At 40.4% G+C, this 19,608-nt stretch overlaps 1 pseudogene; it reads right to left on the bottom strand.

The window, feature by feature from the left end:
- The window catches only part of LOC139794881 (uncharacterized), a 46,041-nt pseudogene extending 29,447 nt beyond the window's left edge, over positions 1-16,594 (bottom strand).
- Positions 16,595-19,608: the final 3,014 nt, after the last annotated feature.

Below are 19,608 nucleotides of genomic sequence, written 5' to 3' on the forward strand. Positions count from 1 at the left end.
TTGCTGAGGATAAGCTTGTAGCTGAATTTTATGGTACATAAGAAGTCAGCACAATGGCAAATTGAGAACACAGAACATAGTCTATGCTCTTGTGAGGAGGTGGGAGAGGGAGACAAGGTTTTATACTTTCAAAGAGGATATGAGAGATGCCAAGAGCAACATAATAGCAACACAACCTATTATACAACATATGGTCTCACTTATCTGTTGTTCATATATGAATTCCACATCTTTCCCAAAGAGCAAATAAGAGATGAGTATGTGTAATACTTCAGGAACTGCAGATTGCACTCGGTTTAAGCAAATCAGTGTTGCATATGGAAAAAATGAGCTGAAACAACCTTCTAATACCAGTTAAAACAGAATTTAAATTGAAACTTTTTAATGTCCTTCCCCTATTGCTTCTATCAATCTCTATGTGCATGAAATACAACAGAGAATGACCTCTTCTCTGAAGGGTTTTTGACCAATGCAGGGACACCACAGAACAGAGCTCTGCTCTAGAAAACAATTGTGTGATTCAAGCATCCTCTTCAAAGACTGTCACAGAATCACAGAATCATAGAATGGCTAGGGTTGGAAGGGACATTAAAAGTCTACTAGTTCCAACCCCTCTGCACAAGCAGGGACACCTCCCACTAGATCATGTTGCTGAAAGCCCCATACAACCTGACCTTGAACACTTCCAGAGAGGGGGCAGCCACAGCTTTCTTGGGCAACACGTTCCAGTGTTTGTGTTCCTGTTCCACCCTCACAGAAAGAATTTTTTCCTGATCTCTAGCCTGAATCTCCCCTCTTCAAATTTTAAACCATTGCCCTTTGTCCTCTTGCTACACACCCATGCAAAAAACCCTATTCCAGCTTTTTTGTAGGCCCTCTTCAGATATTAGAAAACATCTATAAGGTCACCTTGGAGCCTCCTCTTCTCCAGGCTGAACAATTCAACTTCCTCAGTCTATCTTCACAGGGGAGGTGCTCCAGACCTCTGACCATTTTTGTGACTCTCCTTTGTACACACTCAAGGAGCTCTATGTCCCTATTATACTGGGAACTCCAGAACTGGGCAAAGTACTATCAATTACCTCCCAGGGATGGTCATTTCTCCCTTTGAACCACGGAAGTACAAAGTGTTACTTCAGTCTTATTTGACCAACTTGCTTTCTCATTGCTTTTTAAATACAAGAGAGAGCTTGTTTAGTTTCTGCACTCACTTGGCTCTATGACGTTGTCTAACAGTATTTAAATACTTAATGCTTAAATTCAATGAAAGTGTATCTGCTCACCTCTGTGATCTTTTCACATATTTAAGGCTTCTTTTGCTTGTGTTTTATTTCTTTTAAGTAATACACAAGAAAGTAAAAATCTCATTCATTTAGAAAATAACTGGAAATGTTTGTAGCCTGCTACTGAAGAAATCCATTTCTAAGTGTCCCGCTGTGACCCATTCCCTCTTAATAGAAGAAGCTGCTTTTGGATGGGTGCCTAGTGCAAACATATTCCTGCACTGAATAAACAAATGAGTAGATAGTTGTTTCCAGATCTTCAGTGCTTTTGATACTTTCAGTTGTAATCCTCAAGGAATAAAGCAAGCAGAGCATGGTCCAAGAAATACAGGCTGCTCTGATCTTTTGAGCTCCAGTTAATAGAAGCTTATTTGCACTCTCATTTCCTTTTGTTTCATATTAAAAAAAAATACAAGAGGACAAATCAAGCAATTAATGTATTTAAAAATATACACAACTAAGTTTCTTTAATAGAAAGGGGGTTTTGTGCAATGAATGCAATGGAGTTAATCAGCTCCTGTGTAGGCTGTGGAGCAGGTACATCTGCATGCCACGCCATAGCAGAGGTTCAGTGCAACCCTCTGCTCATCCTGGGCTTGTCTTCTGAAGGAAATACGGCCCAGAGGAAGGACCAAAGCTTCTGTGATGTTTAAAGAGTCCAGATACATTGGCTGTCTCAAGATGTTTGTCTAATTTGAACAAAAGCAGAATAATCCTATAGCATTTTATTTTGCCTTCAGTTAAGTCAACTGTCAAATCTCCACAGCTTCAGAGGTGATAGGATTTCACCCCTGAACTGCTGAAAAGTCATGTGGCCCAGGATATTGAGTAAAAGCCAGGTCCTGAGGTCCAGGCCCTGTTTCCAACTCTTCCTAGTGACAATTTTTCTTGCCCTTCATAAGTTTTTTTATGCCTCCAATCCTTAATCTGTAATTGGAATAGCAGCAATTAGCTCTTGTAAAATGCTTTTAATTCCATGGATGAATAAAGCCATGTACAACACAATAATCTAACTCATTCTGTGTTTTGCAGCCCCTTGCTGTGAGCCTAACAAATAATCTAACCTGCAATTCTAATAAATTTGAATCTTGCATGGCATTTCATTGTGTGGTTTGGTTAGTATTTTTCTTCTGGGTTTGGGGCTTCTTGGCAGGGGCTGATATTATTGGGACACTACAGAATGGGCTGCATCTTACCAGAAACTTGCAGGACTTCTGATGACATATGTAGACTAAGAATTGTTAGTTCCCAACATTATAAATGCATTCTATGATCCTTCCAAGACCCCCTCATCACTTTGAAAAAATCCATCCTGTGAAACTGCTGTTAAAGCCTCCTCTGTTGCCAACACCATTACTTAAAGGAAATATGGTGGCCATACAATGCCACTGACTTCCTCAGCACCTCTGGGTGCTAAATGCTCTGATCTAACAGGCAGCTAAGGGCAACTAGAAGGCAAGATCACTGCTGGGAAAAAGAAAGTGGTCCAAGGTGATGGGGAGAAAAAAATCTGCCAGAACTGAGTGACCACAGGTCCCAGAAAGCCTGCCACTCATGGAAGAGATACACAGATGACATTTTTTGACCTTCAGTTTTTCCATCTGTCACGTAAGCCACTTTATATGGAATTGTGTTTGCTGCAAAACTCTGTTTCTTGTGAGGAAAAGCTGTTAAAAAGACTTTTTAAAAAATCTTGCCTTTCTTCAGATGTTTCACAAAACCGCATCTGCTAACACAAAACTAGCACGAGGGAGCTGGATAGCTCTGAACTAAAGAAATGGTTGTACACTTACTTCCTCCTCATGTGTTCTTTAAGTTCATTTGCTTGGCCTTTTTTTCACTGGACAGAATTGACATAATTAATAGAACTGCTGGGCACCATCCTGGAAGAAGAGATCACAGCTTGAACGTGGCTGGCTTGTTTCTACACAGCTTGGTCTTTCCTGATGAAAGGTGTGCGAACAAGAGACACTGCTAGTGCAATGCCCAGAAAACTACTGGGGTTTGGCAATATGGCATCTCAGAACATCCCAATCAATGTGTTGCCCAGTATGCAAATCAGTTAAAGCTAGCAAATGCTAAAAAACTTAAGCATAATATGCCAGATCCCATGGAGGCTTTGGTTATGCACTAAGACTAACCTTATCATGCTTTTGTTAAAGCCAGCAATAAACTTTGGTTGATTTAATTTTTAGCAACAAAAGCCCTCACTGACTTTGCTTTAATGCCCCGCAATACTATAAGAACACACTCTGAGTGGTGAAATGATGAAAGGCAGCCTGTTCATTCCAATAATAAAGGCCCTTTTCTGTATGAACCTGCATTTGGATTGTTGGTGAGAATTGGCCTGAACACAGTTCACATGCGTCCCATGAAATAATTCAACATATCACACACAACCCAGAAGGTAAAACTAAGAACTGTCAATCTAAGTACTGTCATCTCTGAACTCAGGAAGAGAATTATTTTGTCTGCAGCAACCTTCTCAGTACCTTCACTTTCTTGTCTTGTGTAAAACACAGCCTTGATTATCTACATATATTTGAGGTACCAAAATCTTCTGATAATCACTGGCTAAAGTAACAGGAGGTCTTTAGCCTCTGCTCTAACATGGATCCAAATATGCCTTTATACAAGTTACTCTTCAGCCCTCTTCTTTCCTGAGAGACTCTGGGCAGTTCCCTCCATATCTAAGGCTTTCCTGCTGAGCAAAGCCTTCAATTAATTGAGACTTGGGGTATTTTTTCTTATTTAAATACACAGGAGCTGAAGTTCAGCAAGACTCAAACATTTGCCTTTGTCAACACTTGTTCCACAGAGCTGGAAGCAGGGTCAGTTCATATCAGGGCCTAGGAAAACATCCTATCATATTTGGGGAGTAAAATTATTCTCACTAGGGAATCAGGTATTACCCAGACAAGCCAGGTTTCAGGGTGCTTATTAAGTAAGTTCTTGCCAAGTAAGTAAATAGTTGTTGCCAAAATGATGTGAAGTTCTCAAACTCATCCCCTCTCCTCATCTGGTGGCATCCTCCAGGGTGTGGACACACACTTGGCAAAAGTACAGTCTCTTAGAGAGAGGGTCAGACTAGTGCTGGCTAGATTTGGTTCCAGACAGATTGAGAAGGTCTAAACATGGTACAGAGGTATAATTCACTTGCACTGACAGTGTTCACAAGGAGGCACAGAAAACTGTCCCAAAGAGAATGCAGGCTGCCATCCTATACCTCAGCAATCATTTGTGTTCTATATACAGTACTTACTGATGATCATCAATCCCAAGATCATTTGCCACAGACACAAGAGGGTTGGGCTGCCACACACTGCCATGGTGCAACTCCAGCTCCACTGTTGTGGAATGCTAGAGAGGTTTGGAGAATGTTGGAGAATATTCCTGAATATTCTCGAAGAGATAGGAGGTGCGACCCCTTTACTATGCTCAACTCCATGTTTGGGAGGCCAATTAGATCGGCCCATACTCCAGTGCTACCTGCACCAGGGATTCGCTGTGCTACAGGTAAACACACCGGGTATCCAATAAAAAGTTATGTTGGTGGCAGGGGTGTGGTCACGGAAGCTCTATATAAGCAAAAGTTGCTGCGCAATAAACCAGAAGTTCGTTTATCAACCATATTGGTTGCACGCATTTTCTTTGCCGCTCCTGCACTCCACATCTGACTCAACTTCAATCCAGGTTCCTTGGTCCAGGAACCTGGTTCCAATCCAGGTTAAGAGGATGCTGGTGAGCCAAGTAAGGGTGTGCTACAGACATCTACAATGAGAAGCTTAGTAGAAAGTTACATTGATTTCTGGCAATGTTCTTTGAGCCCTTGAATCAAAAACATAATAATCTCTTGTTCAGTGAAGAAAAAGACTCCCAAATCTATGGTTCCTTTAATATCTGTGGCCAGGACTGATGCTATGTGAAGAAGACTAAGAAAAAAACAGCAGTCATTAAAATGGGGCACTAGTGTTGCACAGGCCTTGTAATGCCAAGACATTTCCTGCTCTAAATAAAAACCATGATGATATTTGCTTTGTGAATAAACAGCAGCAAGCATGAGCAAGTGTTAGATAACTGTTTGAACTGTAACATCTTCTTGCTTTGAAGATATTTCAGTAGCCTTTGCAATAACTACTCTTGAATGAGTAGAACCTCAAGCTCTTTCTGTTTCTGTGTCTATCTTTCAAGATGTTTTCATGCAACAGATGTACAGCAGCTCCCACAGAAGGGTGGTTTGAACATGAGGAGGGAATTACCACATTTTTACAGCAAGTTTTAGCTGCTTCCAAAAGCAACGAGAACATTCAGACTGTGGAGCAAGGCAAAACATGACACCAAAGTAGAGCTGCTTCTGTTCACTGTTTTCTTCATTGGCACCTAACCATGTGTCTGCAGACCAAGGATCCTGTAGCTCCCAGGATTGCTGCCATTTTCCATTCTGCCAGCCAAGTGAGCACTGTGTAAACTCTCTCTCAGCAAGTGAACTCCGTAAGTCCTTTTATTCATCTTGACCCTGCTAAAATGATTGTTAAAGTTACCCACCATTTGTTCCCTGTATTTCATGCTTTGGTTTCTCATGACTCCTGCAATTTTCCCTTCTTTCTTCCCTGCAAAGCCAAAGCAAAAGACTTCCCTTCTGCAGCCCCACTGTTTGTTTCCTAGTGAAGCCCTTTGCCTTTTGATCATTTATATTATTCGCATCCAAAGAGCACACTCCAGAGCAACACATTTGGGGGCAGTATATTCCCTCCCCCTCCACTGCAGAGATCAGTGCCTGCCTAATTGAAGGGGATGATGTCATGCTGCCTGCTTTTTTTAAGGCAAATAAAAATACACCTTGCCTCTTTGAATGCTGCTTTTGAAGACTGAAACTTAGCTGGAATCAATAACTGTGTTAAAATCCCTCAATGTGTTCACATGGTACAAAAATCTACTGATGAATCTTTTTTAAAATTACACAAATCTACCGACTTGACGTAAATGACATACTTAGGACCCCATGGAAATTATCTCACTTGCTTATCAAGCTGTTATAGGCTAGACAAGGCACAGAGTCCTTCATTTGTTTAGTGGATTTGCCCTGATGCACCCTCTGTATCACCTTCAGCTACTCTGTGCCTTGGCTTAATCATCAGTAAACTGAAGACAGTGTGGATGTAGCTGCCTCACAAGGAAAGGAGCTCATCTGCAAAAACTCTTATGAAACTGTGGTATTAGTAACTGCAAAGTAACTTCTTAGGGCTGAAAAACAAATAAATGTTCACAAGAAATGGGAGACAAATTCTCTCATTCATAACTCTGAGGTAATTTCACAACCAAGAGGTAATTTGATTCAGATGACTTAAACCTTCTTTCTTGTTTAATTCACCTGAGTCTCTTAACTACAAGGCTATGGGGGTTTTTTAATTTTTTTTTAATTTACTCTCTTATCATCTGTTCTGTGCAATCAAAGGAAACTTAGCTCAGAATATTAAAAAATATACCGATGAAAAACAAAAGACTGGGATAAAAATGTGTAGTTTCATTTCAGTAAAAGAGAACAAAATCATTTAATCATTTTATAAAATCACAAAATTCAGATCACATTATTCATTCAGAGCAACTGCTACTGATGTGTTGTTTCCTGACAGCTCAGAAGGCTTTATTTGCAAACATTGTCATTCTACCTCTTAATGGAGTCCCTTGCTTTCCTTGTTCTGGGAGGACAAGTGAAAGTAAGTGTACTCCAATGTGCTATGCAGGAGTGCTCCTGAGGGTGTGCACTGCTCCTTTCAGAAATTTCCTGTATTATTGAAATACTACAGGTTATCTGATGTGTCTGCTCCACACTTTACTTCTAGTATAATTTGTCTCATCAAAGAAAGAAAGACAAAATACTTGGTGTGCAATCCTCCATTGCCTCATTTGAAGTTGACGATGCATTAGAAGATAGCCAAGCCCTCAGATACCAATAAAGACAACATGGACCATTACTTTAGGACACCAGAAATCATTGCTGTCTGCAGAGCCCATTTGAGCTGGACCTCTTGCACCCAAATGGTAGGAAAAAGGCTTTCAAGGCAAAGAACAGATCAACAGAACCACTTTGAAAACACCGTACCTAGAATTATCACAAGCTACTGCAACTAGCACAGACACATCACTGATGACACTGAAATATTCAAAGAAAAAGGTGGAAGGAAGAAACTTTTTGAACCCATAATACAGCAAAGGTTGGAAGACAATCTCCATATTCCACTAAATCATCTCCCAAACGTGGTTTTTCCCAATGTGAAGATCATTTTATATGACATGGTCCTTGCGGAAATATAGTGCAAGCATCTACAACTAAATGTGGCTTCATTCACACAAGGCACTTGATGCCATCCAAGCCCCATGACTCCAGGTAAGTGGTTCAGAGCATCATTTGCTGAAGTGAGGTTCAGATTGATTTACTATTGTAGAGATTGAGAAAGAGATAGTGAGAGAAATGGAAAATTACCAAGGGCTAGAAGCTATCCCTCATTGACCCTGGAAAAAAGTTCAGCCCATTAACTGTGAAACTGGGCAATGTCTGGCATCCTCCTCCATTCAGCTGAAAACAGAGAGAGTAACAAATTAGATACAGTCAAAGCCTGCTAGGGGCTCCAAAGAGTTTACATGTAACTGAGCCCTAGGTGCACACCATCTCTGAGAGAAGCAAAGCCACTCTTCTTGAAGGTGGTTACAACAAATATGATCTTTTGTCTCCATTTCACGTCAGTTTTCCAGTGCCATGTACTAAATAATGCAGCCTCTATACACACATTGGTCCTTCTGTTCTCCAGTTTAGTTGATACCTGCTCTGTAAATAGCATACATGTGTACAACATGGGAGCTGCAGGTTGGTACTTCCCTAAAACTACCCTTAAGAGGGCTTCCTCACTATCTCCCTCTACTTAATGGGCTATTATTTAACTATTCTTACTCGGTTACAGGCAGAAAACAGACATCAAACCACTAAGAAACAACTCAGCATTTTGCATTTGCATTGAACGCATTTTGCACTCAATTCTGGGGAAAAACAAATTAATGTTTTTTCTACTTTTGCTGATTTTCTCCAAGTTTCTTGGAGTGATCAATACCCTTTAGGATCTTGCTGTGCAGTTTTCTTGCCGTGAAATGATATTCTGCAAGCACAGCAAAATCAGGCATGAAGAAATAAAATTCTGAGTGAAAATCCAGATTTTTAGGCAGATGCGTTAGCTCCAGAGATTCCTTTAATTGTTATTTAATCATTGTATTACAGTAGCAGACAAAATCCTCATGAAATAACCCCAGTTATGCACTGAGTGAAAAAAAAAGGAAATTGCCTCCCTCAAGAGTTTGCAATTTAATGTAAAAAGCAAGTGTGTCATATAAGCAGCAAGGAGGAAGAGGGTAATTGTGCCACAGAATCTGTAGCAGGGTTCAAATTGATTTTAAAAATACAAAATATCAATCAGTCAATAATCTTAAAATCCCTCTTACTCACATGTGTTGCCCAAGGGGCCACTGACAGGCTAAAATTACAAGGTGGCTGCCAATATGGACTCTCCCATCCTGGAGCAGACTCACAGCACAGGTCAGGGCTGTCCCCAAACCTGCCCAATGAGAGAGGGAGACCAGGACATGAAACCAGGGTGCTTGACCAAAGTAACTGCAAGTCTGCAGTGAGTCTTCTAGGAGTCTGTCAGAGAAAACAGGCTATGATGTAGGATGGGATGAAGGCAGGAAGACCCCAGAGGAAAGGATATGCTGGTTATCCATGAAGAAGGTGGGAGAGACCCAGCTGAAGATAATCCAGAGGAGAGAAATTAAGAGGAAACAGACAGTCCTAGCTTAATAGAGAAATTAGGCATGATAAAGATCCCCTTCCTTCTGGGGACTGCTTTTTAAGACTATCTCTGCTGAAGTCCCCACAAAAACATAAATGTGTATGAATCCACATAAAAGGAAAAAAAATAAAATAACACCAATGGCTTCTTATTTCTAACTTCCACCCTTACAGACTTCAGTCTGGTCTTTGCTTTTTCTCATACAACACCAATATGAAATTTTTCTGGAAAGTGCTATGAAAAAATATAAGTCATACAACTGTCATGTAAATCAACACTTGACTCTCAAGTTGAAAGTAAAAATCATACACAGCAGTATGAAAAGCACCATGAACAAATATGTATTCTTGTCTAACTTGGTTAAGATTAATGCTGTAAAGTTGAGTTGCTCTGAGTTGCTCACATTGACATGACCTCTTCACAACTTGCACTATTTTGTCAGCATTGCAGCCATCCATGCCCCTTTCCCTTGCTGTGGTCACACAGATGAACCACCATGTCCTGTGGCACCTCCTGCCACTCAGGAATCTAAAACAGGCAGTGGACTACTGATATTTCTATTTATTTGCTTTCATCTCACTTTATTTAAGCATTGAAGCTTTATGATCATATTAAACACACCTACCAACGATTGAAAATACAGAAAGTAACACCAGGAAATGTAAACATGCATGAATACAGCACACTGAACAAAGGATATCTACACTTTCTGACCCAAACCAAGCAATTCAACATTCCTAATAGTTTGGGTCTCCCATTAGCTGTAACTGAGTCATTTCAAAGCCTCCTGAGAAAGAGCCTCTGGTGTTCTGGATGCCCTAGGGGTATCAGCATCATATGATGTACAACAACAACTGTTTCACCTGCCTGCTCAGATTGCTGGGGTTTCACAGAAGCTATCAGTGCCACAAAAGCTTACTGAGAATTTTCTGCCTTCACTGGTTTTCACTGCAATGCTTATTGTTTTATTAACTTTCTGCATAAAAGTATAGACCAACTTGGATGACAGTGGAGGCTGATCCAAACAGGAAATTTCTTCAGACTCACCAGAGCAATGAATAGCTCAAAAGTAAGAAAATCATTTGAATTGCAGAAATATGGTGTTCAAGTACTTGTTTTGTTCAACTTTGTTCAGTGACATCAAGGTGAGCCCTCAGGTCCCTGATGTGTAGCATCCTTTGATGAGCATGCTAGAGGATACTGACGAGCTGGGCATCATTGTAAGATCCCCTTCTGAAATATCCTCCTCTCCATAAGCAATCTGATTCCAGCAGAGCCTTGTGCCACAGTCAGGCTGTGGGTCTAGCTCCATTGGTGGGTAATAAAAATTCTCACTCCTCTTCTCCATCCCCTCTGTCTGGTATGCCTTTTCACAAGGACCTCAAATGCATGTTTGGCTCACTGAAAGTTGATGAGTGAAGGATGGGCAGAATATTCAGGAAAGTATCCCCTCCAGTTAGGATAATTCTCACACCATCTTTGTTTCTTTCCTTTAGGTAAATTTGCAGCTTAGGCTCTGCCCTGTTAATGGAGAAATAATGTTCAAGAGGGTACCTTTGTATTGCTCATTTTCATGCTGAGCATAAATGCCTTGCCTGATAAACCAAATAACTTACTTAATATGAAACAACATAGCTGATAAAGAGGATCCAAGGAAGAAGCTGAGAAAAGAAATGGGGAAACTTCCCAGCTATTGTAGTAAGAATAATGGATAAGATTTAGATTAAAGTGTATTTTATTGTCTCAGTCATGTGGGGAAGGGAATGTTAAATTGGTTCCCGGGATAAGAAAGCAGCTGGCACTAGCATTGTGATCTCTATGTACAAACAAATCAGCTCATGCTGTAATGGCTCTTTCTGCTCAGGCAGCATTCAGTGGCTGGGTTTTAGGGGGCTGAGCTTTGTCATCCAGTTAGAAATACCTTCATAAACTACAACCTAATGAAGCCACCTTGGATATGGTGTTCCATTATCCCCCAAAGCACGTGCCTTGTGAAAGAGAAGGTGAGGGCCAATCTAAAGGCCCCATGAGAGCCAACTTATTCTCTTTGCTACCAGCTTCATTAAAGAAGCTCTGTTAAACCCTCAGCCTCCCTGGGGTGTTACCCTTCTGCAGGATTGATCAGGTTGTGTTTTACACCCACTTTGCATTGGTGAAAATCAATGCACAGCACTGAACGAGCCTGCTTCACCAGCACTCTGCTTCTTCCAGAGACACAAAAGCATTTGTAGCCCAGTACAGCTGCTTGTGCTTGGCTGCATCAGCTTTGTGCTGCCAAAATAACAGAATGCAGCCAGAGGATATTCAAGAATGAGGCTGCAGTGATCTAAGCCATAATGACTTTACACGTCTTTTTAAGTGCAGTTCTTATTTAGGTAAAAATTTCATTGGCGTCATATTTAGGTCTGGCCTGCCAGCTGCCCTCTGCCAAGTTCCTGCAGAGTTACTGCAACTGGGCCACAGAACCAGGCAGGGGAAGCTTTGTTCTTCCCTATTGTATTTGGGAAGAACTGTGTAGTGCAATAGCTGATGGAAAGCCAGGTCAGCAAGTGAAATGCAACTGCAGCAATGTCTGGGTCATTGAGAAGAAATTCTACACCATTTTTCACCAGACTGCAATTCCTTGACATTGTTGGTATTGTTCCCACTACCCCACACCATGCAATACAGCCACAATGTGATGAGGTAATGAATTGAAGTCAGGTTGTCATTTGTCAGAATGATGAAAATGCTCTACTCATTTGCAGATGGTAAAAAATCTTATCACAAATGCTGCTACTGAACAACACCAAGGAATCAACATTCAGAGGAGCAAACTAGAAGTCTTTACAAAGGAGGTCAGGAGCTGCATAGCAGCTCTTAAAAATGTCTCCTCTGTATCAAAGTCCTCTCTGCTAGGAAAGAAGCTACACAGCAGGGAAAATGCACTGGTAAATTGTACCCTGAGAATCTCACAGCATAAATGTTCCTTTGATTTTTAAGCATTAAACTACAACTACACTACTTTTTTTTTTTTTTTTTTCAGCAGCAGCAGAAATTTTAAAACAGAAAGTAAGCAATTTCTTTTCTTTAAAAACACAGACCTTAGGAAGAGCTCCTTTTAGAGTGATGATAAGTATTTAAGTTTGCATTTCTTTGTTCATTCTGCACTGGTTTATTCCCTTCTATCAGCCATATCCAATGGCTTCTTAAATTCTGCCTCCAGCCCCAAGGAATGTAAGCAAGTATAGCTGATGAAAAATGACATCCATGCCTTCATTCACTGATCGGTGATTGTCTGTTGAGTGCTTGCAGGGAAATTCTTTCATCTTTTTTTTTTTTTTTCCTCAGTAGAAATCCCAAGGCAGCTGAGGTTACACAAGCTTCATACATAGTTTAAAATATGTCTCAATTTATAAGCCATCTGCAGCACTCATCATTAAATGAGAAGGCCACAAACAGGAAAACTCACAACGACAAATTATCAGGACTCAAATGAGGACTGTAGTTTGAGGCAAGAATCTGGAATGATCAAAATGCTCTCTAAATGGTGCCAGCTCAATGAATGGGACAATCAAATCACAATCCACTTGTCTGGGGCAATTGGCCCACTTTCCTAAGTGAATGATATATTTTCTGGCTCAGGAAATCCCCATCTTGCAAATCATTGGAGAATAGAAGTATGATCAGATGCTTGCACTTTTCTTTATCCTTCCTTATGTGTCTTCTTTGCATTCATTGTCAGAGAACTGGAGCTGGCCTGACTCTCTGCAGACATTCCTGTGGGTCTCAGGCACAAAGCAATGGAACTGAGAGCAGGGTACAGGATGTGCCACAGAGAACAAGAGGCAGAGGGAAGTTCAATGTATGCCCTCACCTTCTCCTACAGAATCCTTTGTATCCAAATTACTGTGAATTACTTCATTTACTTATATCCCTATTCATGCAGGGTGGAATGTGTTGCTATGTTGGGAAGACCCATTACTAACATAAAGCAAATCAAAGAAAACACATTCTGCATTTAGATCCAAATGTCACCAAGTTAAAAACTGCTCTCCTGTCATGAAGGCTAGCACTCTCCACAATGTCTGAATGCATTCCAGGATGCAGCCATGAGAAATACCACCAAAAAGAAATGCTGGATTCATAGAAATTTGAGCCCTCAACCTTAAGAACATATAAAACCAAAACCATTTATATTCCATGATGAAAATTACAGGACAAGTGGCATTCATTTGTTTGCACCGTGAAGATTAGGCAACTCTCTCTCAAGATTTCCACCAAAGTATGTTGGTTGCCTCTGGGCTTTAGATTTGCAGAGATTTTTGTGACTGTGTTTCAAGGCACATTATGCGCTCGGGAGAAGCAGCATAATTTCTTTACTTTTGTGAGACCCCTGAAGGATTCATAGATTTTTTTAAATTAGAGATGGAACAATTTATCTTTCCCTCTTATGAGTCCCCCACCAGGACAGAACTGCCTACTTCATACTGACAAGGACTTCTGTTGTCTAGTTTGGAGTAACAAAGCTTGTATCTGGATGCAACCCCAAAATTTAAAGAGTCTCACTTTTGTGGGCTGATCTCCAAGATGACTGGTTTTTATCATTAGCTATTGTTTATTATTTTTACCTTTTTTTAAAGCTTGCATCCCTTCCCATTATTCTAGGAAAATTGCATAATTGCAGACATATTTGTAAAAGAAGTCCTCGTGTCTGTATTAAGTCACTATGATAAAGCTGTGCAGACTTAAACTCAGAGGTATCTTATTTTATTAATTCCTATTGAGGTCATTAGAGTCCTCTGCATAGTAAAATCAGCAGACCTGGGCCTTCAGAGTTCTTGTGCAAGATGAATAGGTCAGAAAGCACTAAAACAGAATCTGCTCTTGTGCTTTTGTATAAATTTTTTGTTGTTCTTATTTTCTTTCAAATCTCTCATGCTTGATTAAAGAAATTTCTCCTTGAGTTTTTGTTCTGTTTTTATTATGCTTGTAGATAAAAAGCTTTTGCACGGCAGGAAGAAGAGCAACAATTTGCCAACTCAAGCTGCATTCACCATCTGGTCTCCAAGAATTTAGCAGACTGCCCATTCCATCAGTGCAATATTATCTTGTTTTAATGACCCCACGTTCTGATTTGAAGATAAGCAAGTTGGACCGAGATGACAGATAGGGACATTCACCTCCTGTAATAACCAGCATTTCCTCATCTGTTTTCACCAATTACCACAGCATTGATCACAGACAGATAACAAAAAGTAGAACAATGTCAGAAAATTGGCCTTCTCTGCTTTTTCCTTTTCTTCCTTTCTTTAATTGTGTTTAGATGACTGCAGTGCCAGATGGATACAAGCTGCATGGAGTAAGATGATGAAGTCCCATTTCCCTAGGGAAAGGAGAGAGGAACAGTGCCCTACTACACTATTAAAGCCAAAATTTCCAAAGAAACTAATAATTCTGAAGCCTCAGTGTCAGACACTTTCAATGAGACATATTTTCCAAAGGAAGATGCCCAACATATTGCAATAAATGATAGAGTGATTTTTTAAACCTGTTTTGAGAATTATTGCCTCTGACATTAGACCTCCAGTATAGCTGTGCAGCAAGTGCAGTGAAACACAGATTTCCTAGGATCACTGCTACAGTCTGAAAATCTTATTATGAAATTAAAGGAATTCAGCTTCCCACCCCCATGATATCCAGCTGGGGGATTTAATCATCAGTGCCAAAGATTAAAACTCAGTGACAAGCCATCTAGTTAATGTATCTTGGATTCTTCACTACCCATCTACCCACCTCCTGCTTCTGCCTCCAGTGGCTTGTATTTAATGGAAGCCACATCTTTCTCCTCTTCCAACCCCGGAGTTACTCATCAGCTTTTGCTGCAGTAAACAGGGATTATACTGCAGACTGCAGTGTATTCAAAAATCAGCTTCTGTTTTCAAGAGAGAGGATGAAAAATTGAACATAGAGCAACTGTTACTTTATTGGATAAACTATGTGTCTAAAGTAAAGGTACAAGATAATGCAGTCTACTACTGTATCACCTGCCATCAAGTGATACTGACAGTCACTAGCAACCAGCTATTGATTTTCCTCATAGTCAGTAGGAGCCTAAATAACGAAAAAAAGTATTCGGGGCTCATGTAGAAAGACATTAACAGTGTTCCCTATAGAGACTGACTTGGATTTGCTGGAATTGTGCACAGAAGCATCACAGAGTCATCCTTTCACAGATAGAATAAAGCGGGGAAAATCAGAGAATCATCACTTTTGAAGACTAAAAAAAGCCTATTAAGCTTTTTGGCCCTTCCAGGACATATTACAAGTAAAACTCTCTTCCTCAGGCTCTGCATTTACCAAATGAGAAAACAAGCAGGAAAGATGGGCCAATTTCTAAGCTCTTTTCACAGCTCCCATCACACTTGTGGCACTAGAGGAAGTAATACAGAAAGTGAATTTAGTACTGTTCTCAGTTAGGATTTCCCCCTGGAGCTTATGGGCACACTACCCAACTTACAGATGTTTAAAGCCAGGAGGAAAAATCACAAATATTTCTATAGAATATAGGCATATCCTTTACATAGCATGAGTAAAAAATTAACCAGTCACATTTTGCCACATGAAAAAAGTGAAGATACGATAATTGGTTATATGTTGATGATATCCAGAGCTGTCATGATAATTCCTTCCACTATAATCACAGAATCACAGAATGGCTAGGGTTGGAAAGAACCTGAAATATCACCTGTTCCAACCTTCCTGCCAGGGACAGGGACACCTTCCACTAGATCATGTTGCTCAAAGCCCTATCCAACCTGGCCTTGAACACTTCCAGAGATGGGGCATCTACCACCTTTCTCTTTTCCCTTTTCGAAAATGGGTGCTATGTTTCCCCTTTTCCAGTCAGAGGGAATCTCACCAGGCTGCCACAACTTCTCAGATATGATGGACAGTGGCTTTGCAACGTCATCCGACAGTTCTTCAGGAGCTGCAAATTAATCCCATGAGGTCCCATTGACTCGTTCACCTTCAGGTTCCTTTGGTGGTCTTGAATCTGCTCTCCTACAGTGGGGGGTTTTCCTTGTCCAAGTCCCGTCCTTTGCCCTCTTCAACTTGGGTGGTGTGAGGAGAGCCTTTGCTGGTGAAGACTGCGGCAAAACAGTCATTGAGTACTTCAGCCTTTTCCATGTCCTGCACTACCAGGTCTCCAGTTTCCTTCTGAGGAGGCCCCAGTTTCCTTATCTTCTTCTTATTACTGACATGCCTATAGAAACTTCTGTTGATGTCCTTCACATCTCTGGCCAGATCCAGTTCTTCCCATGCTTTGACTTTCCTAACCTGATTTCTGATTTCTCTAACAACTTCTCTGTACTCCTCCCAGGTTGCCTGTCCCTGCTTCCACCTTTTGTAGGCCTTGTTTTTACATTTAACTGTATCCAGGAGTTCCTTGCTCATCCATGAAGGACTCCTGGCACTCCTGCCCAGCTTCATTTTTGTTGGGACTCATTGCTCCTGGGCATGGAGGAGTTGATCCTTGACTATGGACCAGCTTTCTTGGGCTCCTCTCACCTCCAGGGCTTTGTCCCATGGTATCCTACCAAGCAGATCCTTGAAGAAGCCAAAGTCTGCTTTCTTGGTTGAGTCAGTTTGATTTGCACCTTCCTCACTGCCCTAATAATACATTTACTAAAAGAGTAATAAATAAAAGCTAAAAGGAAGGATACTGTCTGTAAGCAGGGTTGATGAACTTAGGGACAGAAATTAAATTCTGGCTCAAATCCACAAGATAACCAACTTCATAAGCATCTACATGAGTTTAATGAGGCTTCTCATGAAGCAAGGGAGCCCTCAGTGTAAGTGAAGTGTTCATGGTACACCCATCCATGCCAAGAAACATAAGCTCCACAGTGAGACATTCGCATAGCTTAGCTATGAAAATAGCCAGAAGAAATAGGATATTGTCCAGGGAAAAACTCTGGAGAAGGGACTCTCCAGCAACACTGGAAGTAAACTGGGTGAAATGCTACATCTTTTACAACTGTATCACAAACTTTTACATAAATTCTTCTAGACTTTCCTAAATATTATGTTACTGTGTCATTCGTATTTTATAACATCCATGGTTTAGTTAAAATGTGATCTCATTTGTGACTTGGTGGAACCTGTAGATTCATAAGGACACTTTAGGATTGAGACCCCACATTACTGGTAAGAAAAGGCAGTGCAGAAGGAGCTGTACATCCAGAGTTTCACCTGATACAACTGGCCACCATCAAACAGGGATGGAACTTCCTTGCTCCTCCTGTTTGGTAAAGTGATATAATGTCCTCTTATTAATCCATCTCACTGGAGAATAAATTAAAGGAATAACTCCAGTACTGACCTTGACTTAAAGGCCTGGAAGAAGGCTTTTTGAAGGTAATGTAAAGAATCACACAGACTTCAATCTGCTTTGTACTAATTCCTAACAGGAAAATTGACTGTACCATAATGAAATATAAGGCACGAACATGTTAAAATATTGCCATTTAACTATTGTTACTCCTTCTAAAATACCAGGAGTTGCTGGGATCCTTCCACCTCAAACAGTGACTGAATAGTACAACACCCTAAAGCTACTAAGTTTCTTCTGTTCATAGCCTTGTTACTCTGAAATTGTTATTAGAGAAATGTCACTGGGGAGAAAGAGATGTTGCTTAGTTTTCTGGAACAGGAACTTACTCAGAAGATAAATCTGTACTATTATCTCTTCCATTTTTCTCTAGTGTGTTTACTGATTTTCTGTCTGCAGGAGAAACCAATCTTTCTTGATGAAAGAACAAGTTGTTTGAAAACAAAAAAGCAGATCAAAGAGGAGAGCAGTTCAATGATGGAAGACATTAGCTAGAGGAGACGAAAGCTCATGTGTTGCTGATTGAGGAGGCCATTTTTGTTTAACCCCATGTGCACAAGATAAAAGCTGGGCTCACTTTCCATGTATCTGTTCACTTCACAACTTATCCAAGGAAGTATTTTTCAGCCTATCAAAGCAGTATCTTCATCTGTAATGCATGCCTGTGCAATGGAAAAGGCATCTCAAAGGCAAACAGGAATGGGTTCGTGTAGAAAGAGTGATTGATGGTTACAGCTCCTCGGCATCACAGACACTGATTTTGAAGCTACAGCTGAAGATAATACCGTAAATCTTTGACCTCAAAACATAGAAGTTCACACATCTGTACTTGTTGTTCTCTTCACTAGGAGACCATCTGTATTTTTTCATGTGATTATATCTTGTTCCACCACAGCAAAGGGACACTTCCCATTTTCAAACGTCCTTGGAAACATCATTTTACTAGACTTCCTCAGGGAACCTGAGGAATAGTTGATCTCTATTTTAAAAAAATTTATACATTTCTTCTTTTTCTTTCCTATGTGTTCTTAATCAAAGCTCCTCAGAACAGGGACATTTTGTTTATATTACACGAGGAATTTGGCAAGACATTATGGGCACTTCAATACAAAATGAACAGCAGTGAAATATTGTTTATGCTAGATGTGTCTGTCCCACTTGGTCTAGCCATTTGGCATGCTTAAGCTAATTACTGATGAGTTCACTAAACCTAAGTACCAGTCATATGCTGTTGCCTTTTAGAGCTCCAAATACGGTCTTTCAACACAGATCTGGATCATCTCACTTTGTAGTTGACTTAACATCATCACTGCAACCATCACAGGGCAGCAAAGAGAGAGAAAACTAAAACATGGGTGCAGATCAGAATTTTGAACCTTCCGCACATTCTTTTAAACCATCCTGGAAACAGAGAAATTGGAGCATAAAGTTGTTGTCTTGCTTTTTTTGGTGTTCACAGTCATGATATGACATAAAGCACATTGGATACCTGGCAAGGAGATTTTTTTCTTCAACCTGGAGGAGGTTAGCTTAATTTTTTCTTTTTTTTTTCCTACAGAGAGCACTTCTTTTGAAAGAATGATAGCTCTAGTTTCAGACTGTGCCTAAACAAGGATTATACAAAACTCAGTATCAGTGTATGTGTCCTCAAGGGATGGTTTTCAGACTTCTTGGGATTCAAGTGGTTGCCCATGGACCTGCTGTGTATCCAAACAGAGTGGTGTTGCACTATTGCAACGCATGATGCAGAATGAAGAGTGGCACTGAAGCATCTTCTTCTGCAACAGCCAAGCAAGATAGAAAGGGGACAAAGGAGGAGGGTGCTATAATACCTGCTCAGCCTCCAAAAAAAGTGGCATCTTCCTTCATGCATTTTGACTTATGGTATCTACTAAATCTACTAGATTCCTTGTCTGGACTTCACCTTGCTGTTTTTTTTTTTTTTAATGTTAAAGAGATTATGTCTGCATCATCCAATATTTTGCTTTATTCAACCTATAAATGCTGGAAAAAACCTTAGGAAAACTCAGTTCTGTGTTTCTGAGTGCAGGAAGTATATCATAAAGGTCTTTAAAAGATGGTAATATGTGATTCTTAGTCACTTTCAGATCCC

Source organism: Heliangelus exortis, chromosome 3 (assembly GCF_036169615.1).
Source record: "Heliangelus exortis chromosome 3, bHelExo1.hap1, whole genome shotgun sequence".
In the NCBI taxonomy this organism is placed as follows: Eukaryota; Metazoa; Chordata; class Aves; order Apodiformes; family Trochilidae; genus Heliangelus; species Heliangelus exortis.